General features: G+C 36.8%; 2 non-coding genes across 2 annotated transcripts; one reads left to right on the top strand and one right to left on the bottom strand.

Moving 5' to 3' along the window:
• Positions 1 to 254: 254 nt before the first annotated feature.
• LOC121222960 (U2 spliceosomal RNA) lies at positions 255 to 450 on the bottom strand. Its single transcript, XR_005920330.1, has one exon. It is a non-coding gene; the product is annotated as a U2 spliceosomal RNA (small nuclear RNA).
• A 5,723-nt stretch (positions 451 to 6,173) lies between these two features.
• LOC121222970 (U2 spliceosomal RNA) lies at positions 6,174 to 6,370 on the top strand. The gene has a single exon (XR_005920337.1). It is a non-coding gene; the product is annotated as a U2 spliceosomal RNA (small nuclear RNA).
• The last annotated feature ends 5,489 nt before the right edge of the window (positions 6,371 to 11,859 follow it).

Raw genomic sequence — 11,859 nt, 5'->3', positions numbered from 1 at the left:
AAATGATTAGAACGTAGAACTGAAAAGCCAATTAAATGATTGAACGGCAATTCTATGCGCCAACTACAAATTGAAACAACAATTCTTCAATGAACTTCAGAAATTAAATTAGATACCATCCATTAGGTTTGGACTAAAACTCAAGTACATTAACCCTTAAAATAGTGTCTTTAAACAGATTTACACCTCAATTATTAATACAATCCGAACAAGAAGCTACCGTCTATTGGTTCAAAAGGTTAAAACTACAATCGGAGGGGTGTGCCAGAACGATGCAGCAGTGCAAAACAAAGACGACACTCGAGAACCCAATAGCAAGCTATTGTTAATGAGCTCTCCCCCTAAAAATATTGATTTAATATCATGCGGATCAATGATCCACGTATCAGATATTAAACTGATAAGAACAGATACTACACTTGATCTTAGCCAAAAGGCCGAGAAAGGTATGAGCTTAAACTCATCTTGATATTTCTTTTATAATGCGTCTCTGCCTTACCCTTGGCTTGCGCTCTCTATATGGGATTTCGACTATGTCAGAAGGAACTTTTAGTTTGCTATGGACAAAACTAGTATAATTTTTCCTGCACAGCACATTGCATGTTGGTGAATTTGCACATGTAAATTTTTGGATATTATAACACTAGTCCTCTTATTGCAGCTTGATATAGGTCAAAAGATGAAGAAGCAATCAGTCTTTCCAACTATGCAATATTGGTAGGTAAGCCATTAAATACTAAAGAAGAATTCGCAAACTGTAAGGTTTACATTACATGGAAGTTTCTGTTTGTATACTTTTGCAAAGGTTTCTATCTGTTGGTGCAAGAGGCAGCAACAGGCTGTTTTATGTCTTGCTTGAATAGCAAGCCTCGAGCCTTGGTGAAGAAGCAAACTCGGAAGCAGAAACAGAAAAATGAAACTAGCTAGTGAAAAACAGAAAAGAGAGAAGAAGATTGAATGAAGAATGAGCTGATTTCTTTCATTAACACTTCAACAAGGCATTAAGCCATAACATATATCAGTCAACAAGTAAAACAAACAAGTAATCACCTAATCAACTACCTAACTCCACTAATTTGCATTGAAACTTACAAGATTAGCTTGTACAACTTGCATTGCTGACTTTTCAGTCAATCAATATCAAAAACATTTACCTACTTAGTTCAACATGAACTAGATTACAAAACAATCAAAATGGAACTAAAAACAGCAAATGGATTGGCAGCTTCAAACTTCAGTTGCTGCACACCATGGCACCACTGCTTGCTGCTATTCCTGGAGCATGACCACCTTTGTATGTCGTGCATGGCCACCTTTGCATGGGAACTAAACTTAACACTCCTCCTTAGTTTCCATGCTAGTAACACCTAATTCCCTTTTGAATTTAACAAATTTAGACACATTGAGTGCCTTTGTGAAGATATCAGCAATTTGCACTTCTGAATTGCAATGAATCAGCTCGATTTCATGAGCTTGTTCCATCTCCCTTATAACATGCAACTTAATATTGAAGTGCTTGGTTCTGCCATGAAAAATGGGATTTTTTGCAATTGCAACAGCAGATTTGTTGTCACAATAAATCTCTGTTGCCTCCTTTTGGTTTTGGTTTAAATCAGCCAAGATTTTTCTAAGCCATATGGCTTGGTTCACAGCAGATGCAGCAGCAACATATTCAGCTTCTGCTGTTGATTGTGCCACCAGACTTTGTTTCTTAGAACTCCAACAAAACATGCCTGAGCCAAGACTAAATGCATATCCGGATGTGCTCCTCATGTCATCACTCGATCCAGCCCAGTCACTATCAACATAGCCTATTAGCTTCATGTTTTCAGCCCTTTTGAACAATACACCATGACCAATGGTGCCTTTGATGTATCTTAGCACTCTTTTAGCTGCTCGAAAGTGCTGATCATTGCAGCAATTCATGTATCTTGATAGCACACTAACAGCAAACATGATATCGGGCCTTGTGGCAGTCAAATACAACAGACTACCAATGAGACTCTTGTACATGGTCTCGCAAATTGGTTCACCACTCCCTTGCCTCGAAAGCTTCACTCCAACAGCCATTGGTGTGCTTGTTGGCTTGCAGTTCTTCATAGAGAACTTGTCCAAGATCTTCATAGTAAAAGAACTCTGACTAAGAAAGATTCCATTTTCTGTTTGGTTCACTTCCATTCCAAGGAAGTAGTTCATTCTGCCTAAATCAGACATTTCAAACATTTCCATCATTTTTCTTTTGAAATCTTCCAGCATTCTTCTATCTCCTCCAGTTACCAATAGATCATCAACATAGAGTGACAGAATAAGCTGAGTTTCAGCTTGGTTCTTCTTCACATACAGTGTTGGTTCACTAGGACTTCTCTCAAATTCCAAACTGAGCAAGTAAGAGTCAATTCGAGCATACCAGGCTCGAGGAGCCTGTTTCAGGCCATATAAAGCCTTTTTCAGTCTGTACACCATGTGTTCTTTGCCAGTGATCACAAATCCTTGAGGCTGCTCGATGTAGATCTCTTCTTCCAGGAAACCATTGAGAAATGCAGACTTAACATCAAGCTGATGAACGGTCCACTGATGTTGAGCAGCCAAGGCAACTATCATTCTAACTGTGTCTAGCCTGGCTATTGGTGCAAATGTCTCCAGGTAGTCTAGACCATACCTTTGGTTAAATCCTTTGACAACAAGCCTGGCTTTTAGCTTGTTTAGACTGCCATCTGCATTCTGTTTTACTCGATAGACCCATTTTACTCCAATGGTCTTCTTTCCAGTAGGTTTATCAACTAGCTCCCATGTATGGTTTTTCTCAATCATGTTGATTTCATTGACCATAGCTAGTTTCCAGCCTTCATCTGCCTCAGCCTCTTCAAAACTGCTAGGTTCTGCTATTGCAACCTGTGCCCTTTCATAAATATCTTCTAGGGGCCTTGTGCCTCTCACAGGCACATCATCAACATCCATTTCAGATCCTAGCTGCTCAAGTTCAGCTTGATTAGGCACTAGGTCTTCTGAAACTGCTTCTGGCTCATTTTTCTCCCAATTCCAGCAGGCTTTTTCATCAAAGATGACATCTCTGCTCACCTGGACTTTGTTTGTCAAGGGATCCAGAACCCTGTAGCCCTTCTTGACTGAGCTGTAGCCTACTAGAACACCTGGTTGAGCCCTTTTGGAGAGCTTGTCTCTCTTTGCTGCTGGTATTTGTGCATAACACAGGCAACCAAACACCTTCAGATGTGCCAAGGAAGGCTTGAAACTGAACCAAGCCTCGAAAGGTGTCTCGGATACAAGAGCTTTAGTAGGAAGCCTGTTCTGAAGGTAAACAGCAGTGTTTACTGCCTCAGCCCACATGGTCTTGGGCAGTTTCTTTTCAAACAGAAGACATCTGGCCATATCCATCAGACTTCTATTCTTTCTTTCAGCTACCCCATTCTGCTGAGGTGTGTAGACATTTGAAAGCTGATGTTTGATACCAGCATCATTGCAAATGGCTTGAAACTGAGCTGAAGTGTACTCAGTGCCATTGTCAGTCCTTATCGATTTCAGCTTGCAACCTATTTCTGTTTCTACAGCATTTTTAAACTTCGCAAACACTTGAGCTACCTCAGACTTGTGTTTTAAAAAGAAAATCCAGCAAAACCTTGTAAGGTCATCAATAAAGAGGATGAAATACCTGTTTTTGCTGAGTGATTCAGTCCTCATCGGGCCACATACATCAGAGTGCACCAGCTGCAGTCTTCCAGTAGCTCTCCAAGCTGAATTTGTAGGAAATGGCAGTCTTGCCTGTTTCCCCATTTGGCAAACTTCACACACATCATCATGCTCCACTGAGCTGGTGAAGTTCTCTGCCATGCCCTCTTTGGCCAATCGAGCCATTGATCTGAAGTTGGCATGTCCAAGCCTTTGATGCCAAAGGTTGAAGTCATCAACAGAAGTTGTGTATGCTGAGTTTGAGTCATTTGCCCAGTGAACCTCAAAGCATTTATCAGTCATTGTGACTGTCATAAGGCTTGATCCACTTGGATCAGCAATGTGGCATTGTTTGTCCTTGAACACAACAGAATAACCTTTCTCGAGCAGTTGAGCTATGCTGAGAAGGTTTCTGTCAATCTCTGGCACCAACAGCACATTTGGAATGATCTTGTTGCCTGTGGGAGTACATATCAGCACTTCTCCTCTTCCTTCAGCCCTTATAAACTGACCATTTCCAACCTTGACCTTGGTTTTATAACTTCTGTCCAAGGTTTTAAACAAAGAGGCATCTGGTGACATGTGGTTAGTGCAACCACTGTCCAGCAACCAGCCTTTTGAGCATTTCTTCTTAGCAGCTAAGCAGGAAACAGCAAAGACCTGTTCTTCTTGGTCACTACTGTCCTCAGCTACTCGAGCTTCAACCTTTGACTGCTGAAATTGATTCTGCCTTGGCTTACTCCTGTTTTTGCAGACCCTTTCAACATGGCCCTTCTTCTTGCAGTGTTGGCATACTGCATCTGGCCTAAACCAGCATCTGTCTTCTGGATGGCCAGGCTTCTTGCAATATCTGCAGGGCTGGTCATTGCTCCTTGCAGCATCAGGCTTAGGCCTGTTTTTCCAAGGCTTTTTGCCTCTTTGAGCATTGGTGCTTGAGGCTTCTCTAGCCTTGGCTTGAAATGCACCTTCTTGGTGATCTTCAGCTCTGCTAGCTCTCCTTTGTTCCTGAGCATAGAAGGTGTTGATTAACTCAGTCAAGAAGATGCTAGCAAGGTCTCTTGAGTCCTCTAGGGAGGATATCTTGGCCTCATATCTCTCAGGCAAAGTGGAGAGGACTTTCTCCACAATTCTTGCCTCATCAAAGTGCTCACCTAGGAGCCTTATGCTGTTAACCACTGCCATAATTCTATCTGAATACTGCTTCACTGTTTCTTCTTCCTTCATCTCCAAATTCTCGAAATCCCTTCTCAAGTTCAACAGCTGTTGTTGCCTTGTTCTCTCAGTGCCTTGAAACTCCTCCTTAAGCTTGTCCCAGGCCTGTTTTGGAGTCTCACAGGCCATAATTCTGGTAAAGATGACATCTGATACACAGTTCTGAATACAGGACATGGCTTTGTGCCTTTTGGTCCTCTCATCAGCATGTTGTCTGATCTGAGCTACTGTGGGATTAGCCCTCAGTGGTGCTGGCTCAGCATCTGTGTTAACAACTTCCCACAGATCGAAGGCCTGTAGGTAAGTCTTCATCTTGACCAGCCATATGTGAAAGCCTTCTCCATTGAAGACTGGTGGGGCTGCTGGTGAAAATCCTGAAGAAGCCATCAAGTTCCTTGATTTGAAGCAACAGGTCCACTAAGACAAGAGCTCTCGATACCAATTATTGGTGCAAGAGGCAGCAACAGGCTGTTTTATGCCTTGCTTGAATAGCAAGCCTCGAGCCTTGGTGAAGAAGCAAACTCGGAAGCAGAAACAGAAAAATGAAACTAGCTAGTGAAAAACAGAAAAGAGAGAAGAAGATTGAATGAAGAATGAGCTGATTTCTTTCATTAACACTTCAACAAGGCATTAAGCCATAACATATATCAGTCAACAAGTAAAACAAACAAGTAATCACCTAATCAACTACCTAACTCCACTAATTTGCATTGAAACTTACAAGATTAGCTTGTACAACTTGCATTGCTGACTTTTCAGTCAATCAATATCAAAAACATTTACCTACTTAGTTCAACATGAACTAGATTACAAAACAATCAAAATGGAACTAAAAACAGCAAATGGATTGGCAGCTTCAAACTTCAGTTGCTGCACACCATGGCACCACTGCTTGCTGCTATTCCTGGAGCATGACCACCTTTGTATGTCGTGCATGGCCACCTTTGCATGGGAACTAAACTTAACACTATCTTTACACATGTTGCAAATTGTTGTTTTATTTAATGGCTTACCAATTCCATCGCGTAGTTGCAGGTCTAATCTACATGCTTCTCCAGCTTATGATCAGTATAGGCTGCAATAAGTGAACTATAGTTGTATTATCCAAACATTTTCACGTGCAAAATCACCAGCATCCCATGTGGGGGTGCAGAAAAAATTATATACATTCTGTCCATAGCAACAAATGTTCAGACCTACTCCAAGACCCATATCGAGAGCACAAGCAAAGGGTGAGGCGAAGGTACATTATAAAATATAAATCTAGACATTTATTGATCCTTTTCTCGACCTTTTGGCTAAGATCAAGAGTAGTATCTGTTTCTATCAGTTTAATATCTGATACGTCCTCACTGCGTTCGCGCAACCCCTATCAATTTCAAGTTACGAAAAGTAATTGGTAACCATTTGTAGGATATAATTATTTTTTCCATATGGGTAAACAACTTCAAAAGCTATTATTATATGCTCTCTCCTTAAGCAACACCTTTAGGTTTTGTTTGTCATGTGGTAGGGATGTAGGTCCAAGTTGTTGGCTTAGGTTGTGTTGGGGGCATAAGGGTTTAGGATATTTTTAACCTTCAATGCTTATAAGCACTAATTAACATTTTTCAATCTCGATTTCTATTTATAATAATTTTATTTTAATCAATTAGCATTTTTCTTCATTTTATAAAAATCTATTAAATACTTTTCGATATTAAATATCAGTCCTTTAAAGTGCCAGTGAATATAAAATCCATCGTTTTCATGTTTAATACACCCTAATTTATGTGGTATTTTCATTTTATCTAATCAAATGGATTGTTCTTGTAATTTTTGAAAAATTGAAATATCTCTTTAATCATATATGTATAAATCAGTCATCCAACTTCTATTTCGAAAGGGGTGAAAACCTATCTAATCCTATTTAGTATAAGTCATATGATTCATAATATAAAGTACATAATTGAATAGATTGATTAATCAAGATTTATTCCATTGGTAACAAATTTTGTTAAAGTAGAGTTGACATAATAAAAAATGGTATCCGTATAACACATTTGTCTACTTTCGCTTTGAGTGGTTAATTTGTACAGAAAATGTGCTAAATCCAAAGAAAATAATAGATAAACAAATTTTTCTTCAAGTCTAATTATTTTAACTAAAATTTTTTAAGTAATAAATGTTAGTTAGATTATAACTATTTTTATTACTTAGTTTTATCATTTTAAATTAATGGCTTTGAAGAGAAAATATGCTTTTGAGGCATTCATCGGTAAATGTAAAGGTGTGTTATTTAAAAAAAATTAAGATGTGAATTTTATTAATTAATTATTAAGTTGCAAAATAAAAGAGTGATCGTGAATTATAACTAACTATTAGTTTTCTTTACTCGATTAATTAAATTATTTTTTATTTTTTTCATAAAATTTTCAATAAAAAATTACAATTGAATAATATATAAGTTTAATTTTATGATAATCGATATCAGATTGAATTTTAAATAAATGATATTTTGAAATTATTTTAAATATAAATATTATAATAATTGTACAAAATTCTATATTTATATATAGTTTTTAATTTAATTTTAATTATTAGCTAATGAATATAGATTGTTAGTTTAATTTAAATATTGTGATCATTATTTATTGCAACATTATTTATATTTTTAAATATTTAATTTAGTTTTAAAAGTTGCAATGGTTTATTGTGTAAAATTGTTAGTTGAATTATTAAATATAGGTAAATTGAAATGGAACTTGCAAAACACCATAAAAAATTATATATAGAAGGTAGAAGGGTTTAAGTTGCAATTTTCTCCTCCACAAATGTTTACTTTCTTTCTTACCATATGTCAAATTTTTATAGTGTGAACACCTCGATAAGATTTAATATATAAAAATCAAAGTACTTATTTGTTCTATTTGAATTAAAACATTAAAATAAAATAATTTTTGGTCCTGAACTTGGTAATTAGCTCTACTTTGGTAACTGTACTTTTTTGGTCCATTTTGATCTTTGAACTTGGCAACTACATTCATTTTGATCCTTGAACTTGGATTATGTCAAGTTTTGATGATGTGACCAATGTTACAGAACATGATGGAATTGAATGGACTGTGAATTGGTCAATATAATTGTCCGAAAAAAGCGGTTGAACCGATTAACTTAGAAACTGCTTGAAATTGGTAAAAATTGAAAATTAGGACAAAAAATGATAGTTGAACATGTTGAATTGATTAACTTAGAAACTGCATGAAATTAGTTGATGGGTGTCGAATCCACCGATATAAACCTACGCCTAATTTGCAATTTAAGCAGTATAGGGAGTAGGGTCGATCCCTCAGAGACTGGGTTTACTGCAAATTGTTGCTCTCTTGACCAGATTTATGTCGGGGCAGTTGTTGTGCCCAAGAAGTTCGGGGGGATAAAATTTGAAACCTGAAATAAATAAATAAAATACGTAAAAAGTAAAAGCTGAAAATAAAATAATAAAATGCAGTTAAATAAATCTGAAGAAAAATGAATTAAACTAAGCTCAGCTTTAGGCACGGGTTTTTCTCGTCTTTGAACCGATCTTCGAAATTAGATGAACCCCTCTTTTCCAATAAGCTAGTTATAGCTACCAAGGACGCCTCGGACACCAACTCTTCCTTGTGTAAATTAGTTATGGAACGTCCAATAACTAACCCTTACCGATTGAACAACCAACGAAACATTCGTGATTTAGAACTTCGGCAGCTTTGCGTTCTAAAAGAGCCTAGCTCGAACCAATGCCCTCAACCATGTGGGACATTTAAATCCGGTTACTACTTCCCTTGACGGAACCAAACAGCAATCCCCACTTGGCACGCCAATGTGTTCACGGAAAACCAATCAGACAATCGATCCTTTCGAAATTCCAACTGTACGTCTAACCACACTAACCCAAATGACGTCTTTTTGACTTAGTGTTGATCTGACTTTGTGAGTTGAAAAGATCGTACTCTTAATCCGGAGAAATAATAAGTATTGGAATTTAGGAGTTAAATTGCTCGCGTTCGTAACTCACGGGTTTTGACGAGGCTAACTCTGACCTAAAGCTGAAAATGGATTTAGTTAACTAAGGTCTGAGGCATGTTGGTATTGGGCATAATTGGAGAAGGTTGAATAAATGAAAAAGAGATGAAAGTAAATGGTAAAGGTGACGCAAGGTTGGAAACTAATAAATGGAAAAATATAAGAAATTTATGTTAGCAACTAAATTTGCAAAAAGGAAAGAAAAGATTGAATTGCAAGAGATAAAAGCTTAATTGAAAAACTTAATGATTAAAAACTTGATGGAAAACTTTATGAAAAGACTTGATGAAAAACTTAAAAAGAACTTGATGCAAAACTTAATAACAAAAAAAACCTTGGTAATTAAAAACTTGATAAAAGAACTTGATGAAAAACACTTGAAGAAAGAAAACACTTAATGAGTGACTTAATTGAAAGCTTGATTCATGAATTGATGATAAAATGAACAAAGTAGTCCTATATTTATACTAGTGGCTTTGCTAAATTAAGAGCCAACTAGCCATAGAAAATCAAGGAAAAATATTCCATGATGTAAAAAAATCCCAACATAATCTCCCACTAAGTCAATAAAAATTTCAGCTAATTAATCTTGGAACAATTCTGCTTTGGTCCTCCTTCTTTGCTTCTTTCTTCAATCTAGCCCAATTGTTTCCTTTTTCTTCTATTTAGCCCCAAATTGCACCCCTGCACAAAATTCAACATAAACACGGAAAAATTAGTGGTGCACTCTCATAAATTAACCAATTTAATTACATAAAATATGTAACTTTAGCATTTAATCAAATCCCCCTTACTTAGCTTATGCTAGTCCTCGAGCATTTTGTATGTATCTGCAAAAGGAAATTTTTTCTCCAAAATAGGACTTAACCCTCATGGTTTACACAATTCAACAATTTAATCCTAGCACAATAACATCTCAAATAACCTAGCCTAAGAAGTAAGTAAATATATTTCAGAATTTATTAGAGCTTGATAGACTTACCTTTCATTTTATTATTTTTGTACTTAGGACATTTTCGAATTTTTTGACGCAAGACATGATGACAACCCAAGCACCATGTTCCGGTTACTCAATTCGGACGTCTCTAAGCGGGTTATTTCACCTTACTCATGATAACTTGTTAGCGGAGTGAGTGCAAAGAAATTGGATAGCCACACGAACCTTTTTACGCGAGATGTGATGGCAACCCAAGCACGGCGTTTCGGTTACTCAGCCTGATGTACAACCCTAATTTTTCACTCTTAACATTCGTATCAGAGGAGTATTATTATTTTTTTCTTTTTCTTTTTTTGTGCATTCAAAAATTTGGCATGTGATAAAAGGTAGGCAGTCAGGAAACTCATAATTCCCAAAAATTTCTTACCCACTAAGTCTAGGTTATTGAAAAAATTTTATGTGTAAAGAACTAAATAGCTAAATAGGTCAAACCATAAGTGTACCATCCTAACTTATCAAAAGAAAAATTTTACCTTTTACCGAAAACATGCAAAAATAGCGATGACAGATAAGCAAAATAGAACCGATATTTATATTCCCATCCCCTTCTTATTGTACATTGTCCCAATGTAATTTGAATTATTTAAAGGATAAAAAGTAAAAGTAAGTAAGGAAAGGAAAAATTAACTCCCCATGTATTTTAACGTCGTGGAGGGTGCCTCGTAGGTATGTCCACGGTGTTAAATGGTGGGTAGGTGGATTGGGCCTTGGCTGAAATTAGAGGAATCTTGTGGGCTGACATGGGGGATTTAATTTTATCTTGGAAAGTTTAACTGCAAAATAAGATAAGATAAAAATAAAATAAAATAAAATAAAATGTGCGTTTTCTATTATTTCTCGAACTAGCTAAGGCTATGCTTAAATCTTCAAGAAATAAATTATTAAAAACTAAGATTATGGGATTTAGTAAAATAGTTGTGATAAATACACCAGGTAAGTTCCCAAGAAAGAGAGGTGAGTCACAATGGACATTCTTAAGTACCAAGTCTTTCCTTAGACAGAACCGATCCTCGACATGCATTTTCACTTCCATTTTACCTTCCAAAATTTTTTTTGCTTAAAGGAAAAATTTGGGCTGCCTCTCAATAGCGCTTTGTTTAACGTTGTTAGCTCGATGACCTGTTATTCAAATTCTGGGCTCCTTGAGAGCAATCTCCTCAACTGTGTGCGTTTGAAAATTCTCATAAAAGGGCTTCAGGAGTTGACCATTCACTTTAAAACACTTCTGGACTTCTTCGCTTTGAATTTCCACTGCACCATTTGAGAATAAATTAGTAATAGTAAATGGACCTATCCATTTGAATCGAAGCTTACCAGCAAAAATTTTTAAGGTGGAGTCGTATAGGAGAACTTTTTGTCCTATTGAAAACTGCTTCCTAGTGATCATCTTATCGTGGAACGCCTTCGCTTTTTCTTTATAAACTCAAGCATTTTCATATGTATCGCTTCTAATTTCTTCGAGTTCCTGAATGTCCAACTTTCGAGCCCTTCTTGCAGTCTCCACCTCCATATTACATTATATAACTCCCCAAAATGCCTTGTGCTCTAATTCGACCAGGAGATGGCACAGTTTACCAAAAACGAGTCGATAAGGTGACATGCCTATTGGTCCCTTGTAAGCTATCCTATAAGCCCAAAGTGCGTCATTTAGTCTCAAGCCCCAATCCTTTCTGTTAGTTTTAACAGTCTTCTCTAAGATGGACTTGATTTCACGGTTTGACACTTCGGCTTACTCGTTTGTTTGTGGATGGTAAGCAGTGGCAATTCGTTGAGTCACTCCATATTTCTCCATAAGTGCACTTACGAGCTTATTGTAGAAATGAGTTCCTCTGTCACTGATTAATGCTCGTGGGGTGCCATACCTGGAAAAGATAGAACTTTTAAGAAAGTCAACCACAGTCTTAGCATTATCATTGCGAGTA

The sequence above is a fragment of the Gossypium hirsutum genome, chromosome D10 (assembly GCF_007990345.1).
Source record: "Gossypium hirsutum isolate 1008001.06 chromosome D10, Gossypium_hirsutum_v2.1, whole genome shotgun sequence".
NCBI classification, from domain to species: domain Eukaryota; kingdom Viridiplantae; phylum Streptophyta; class Magnoliopsida; order Malvales; family Malvaceae; genus Gossypium; species Gossypium hirsutum.
The sequence above is the reverse complement of the archived record's forward strand: the minus strand, read 5'-3'. Positions and strand labels throughout refer to the sequence as shown.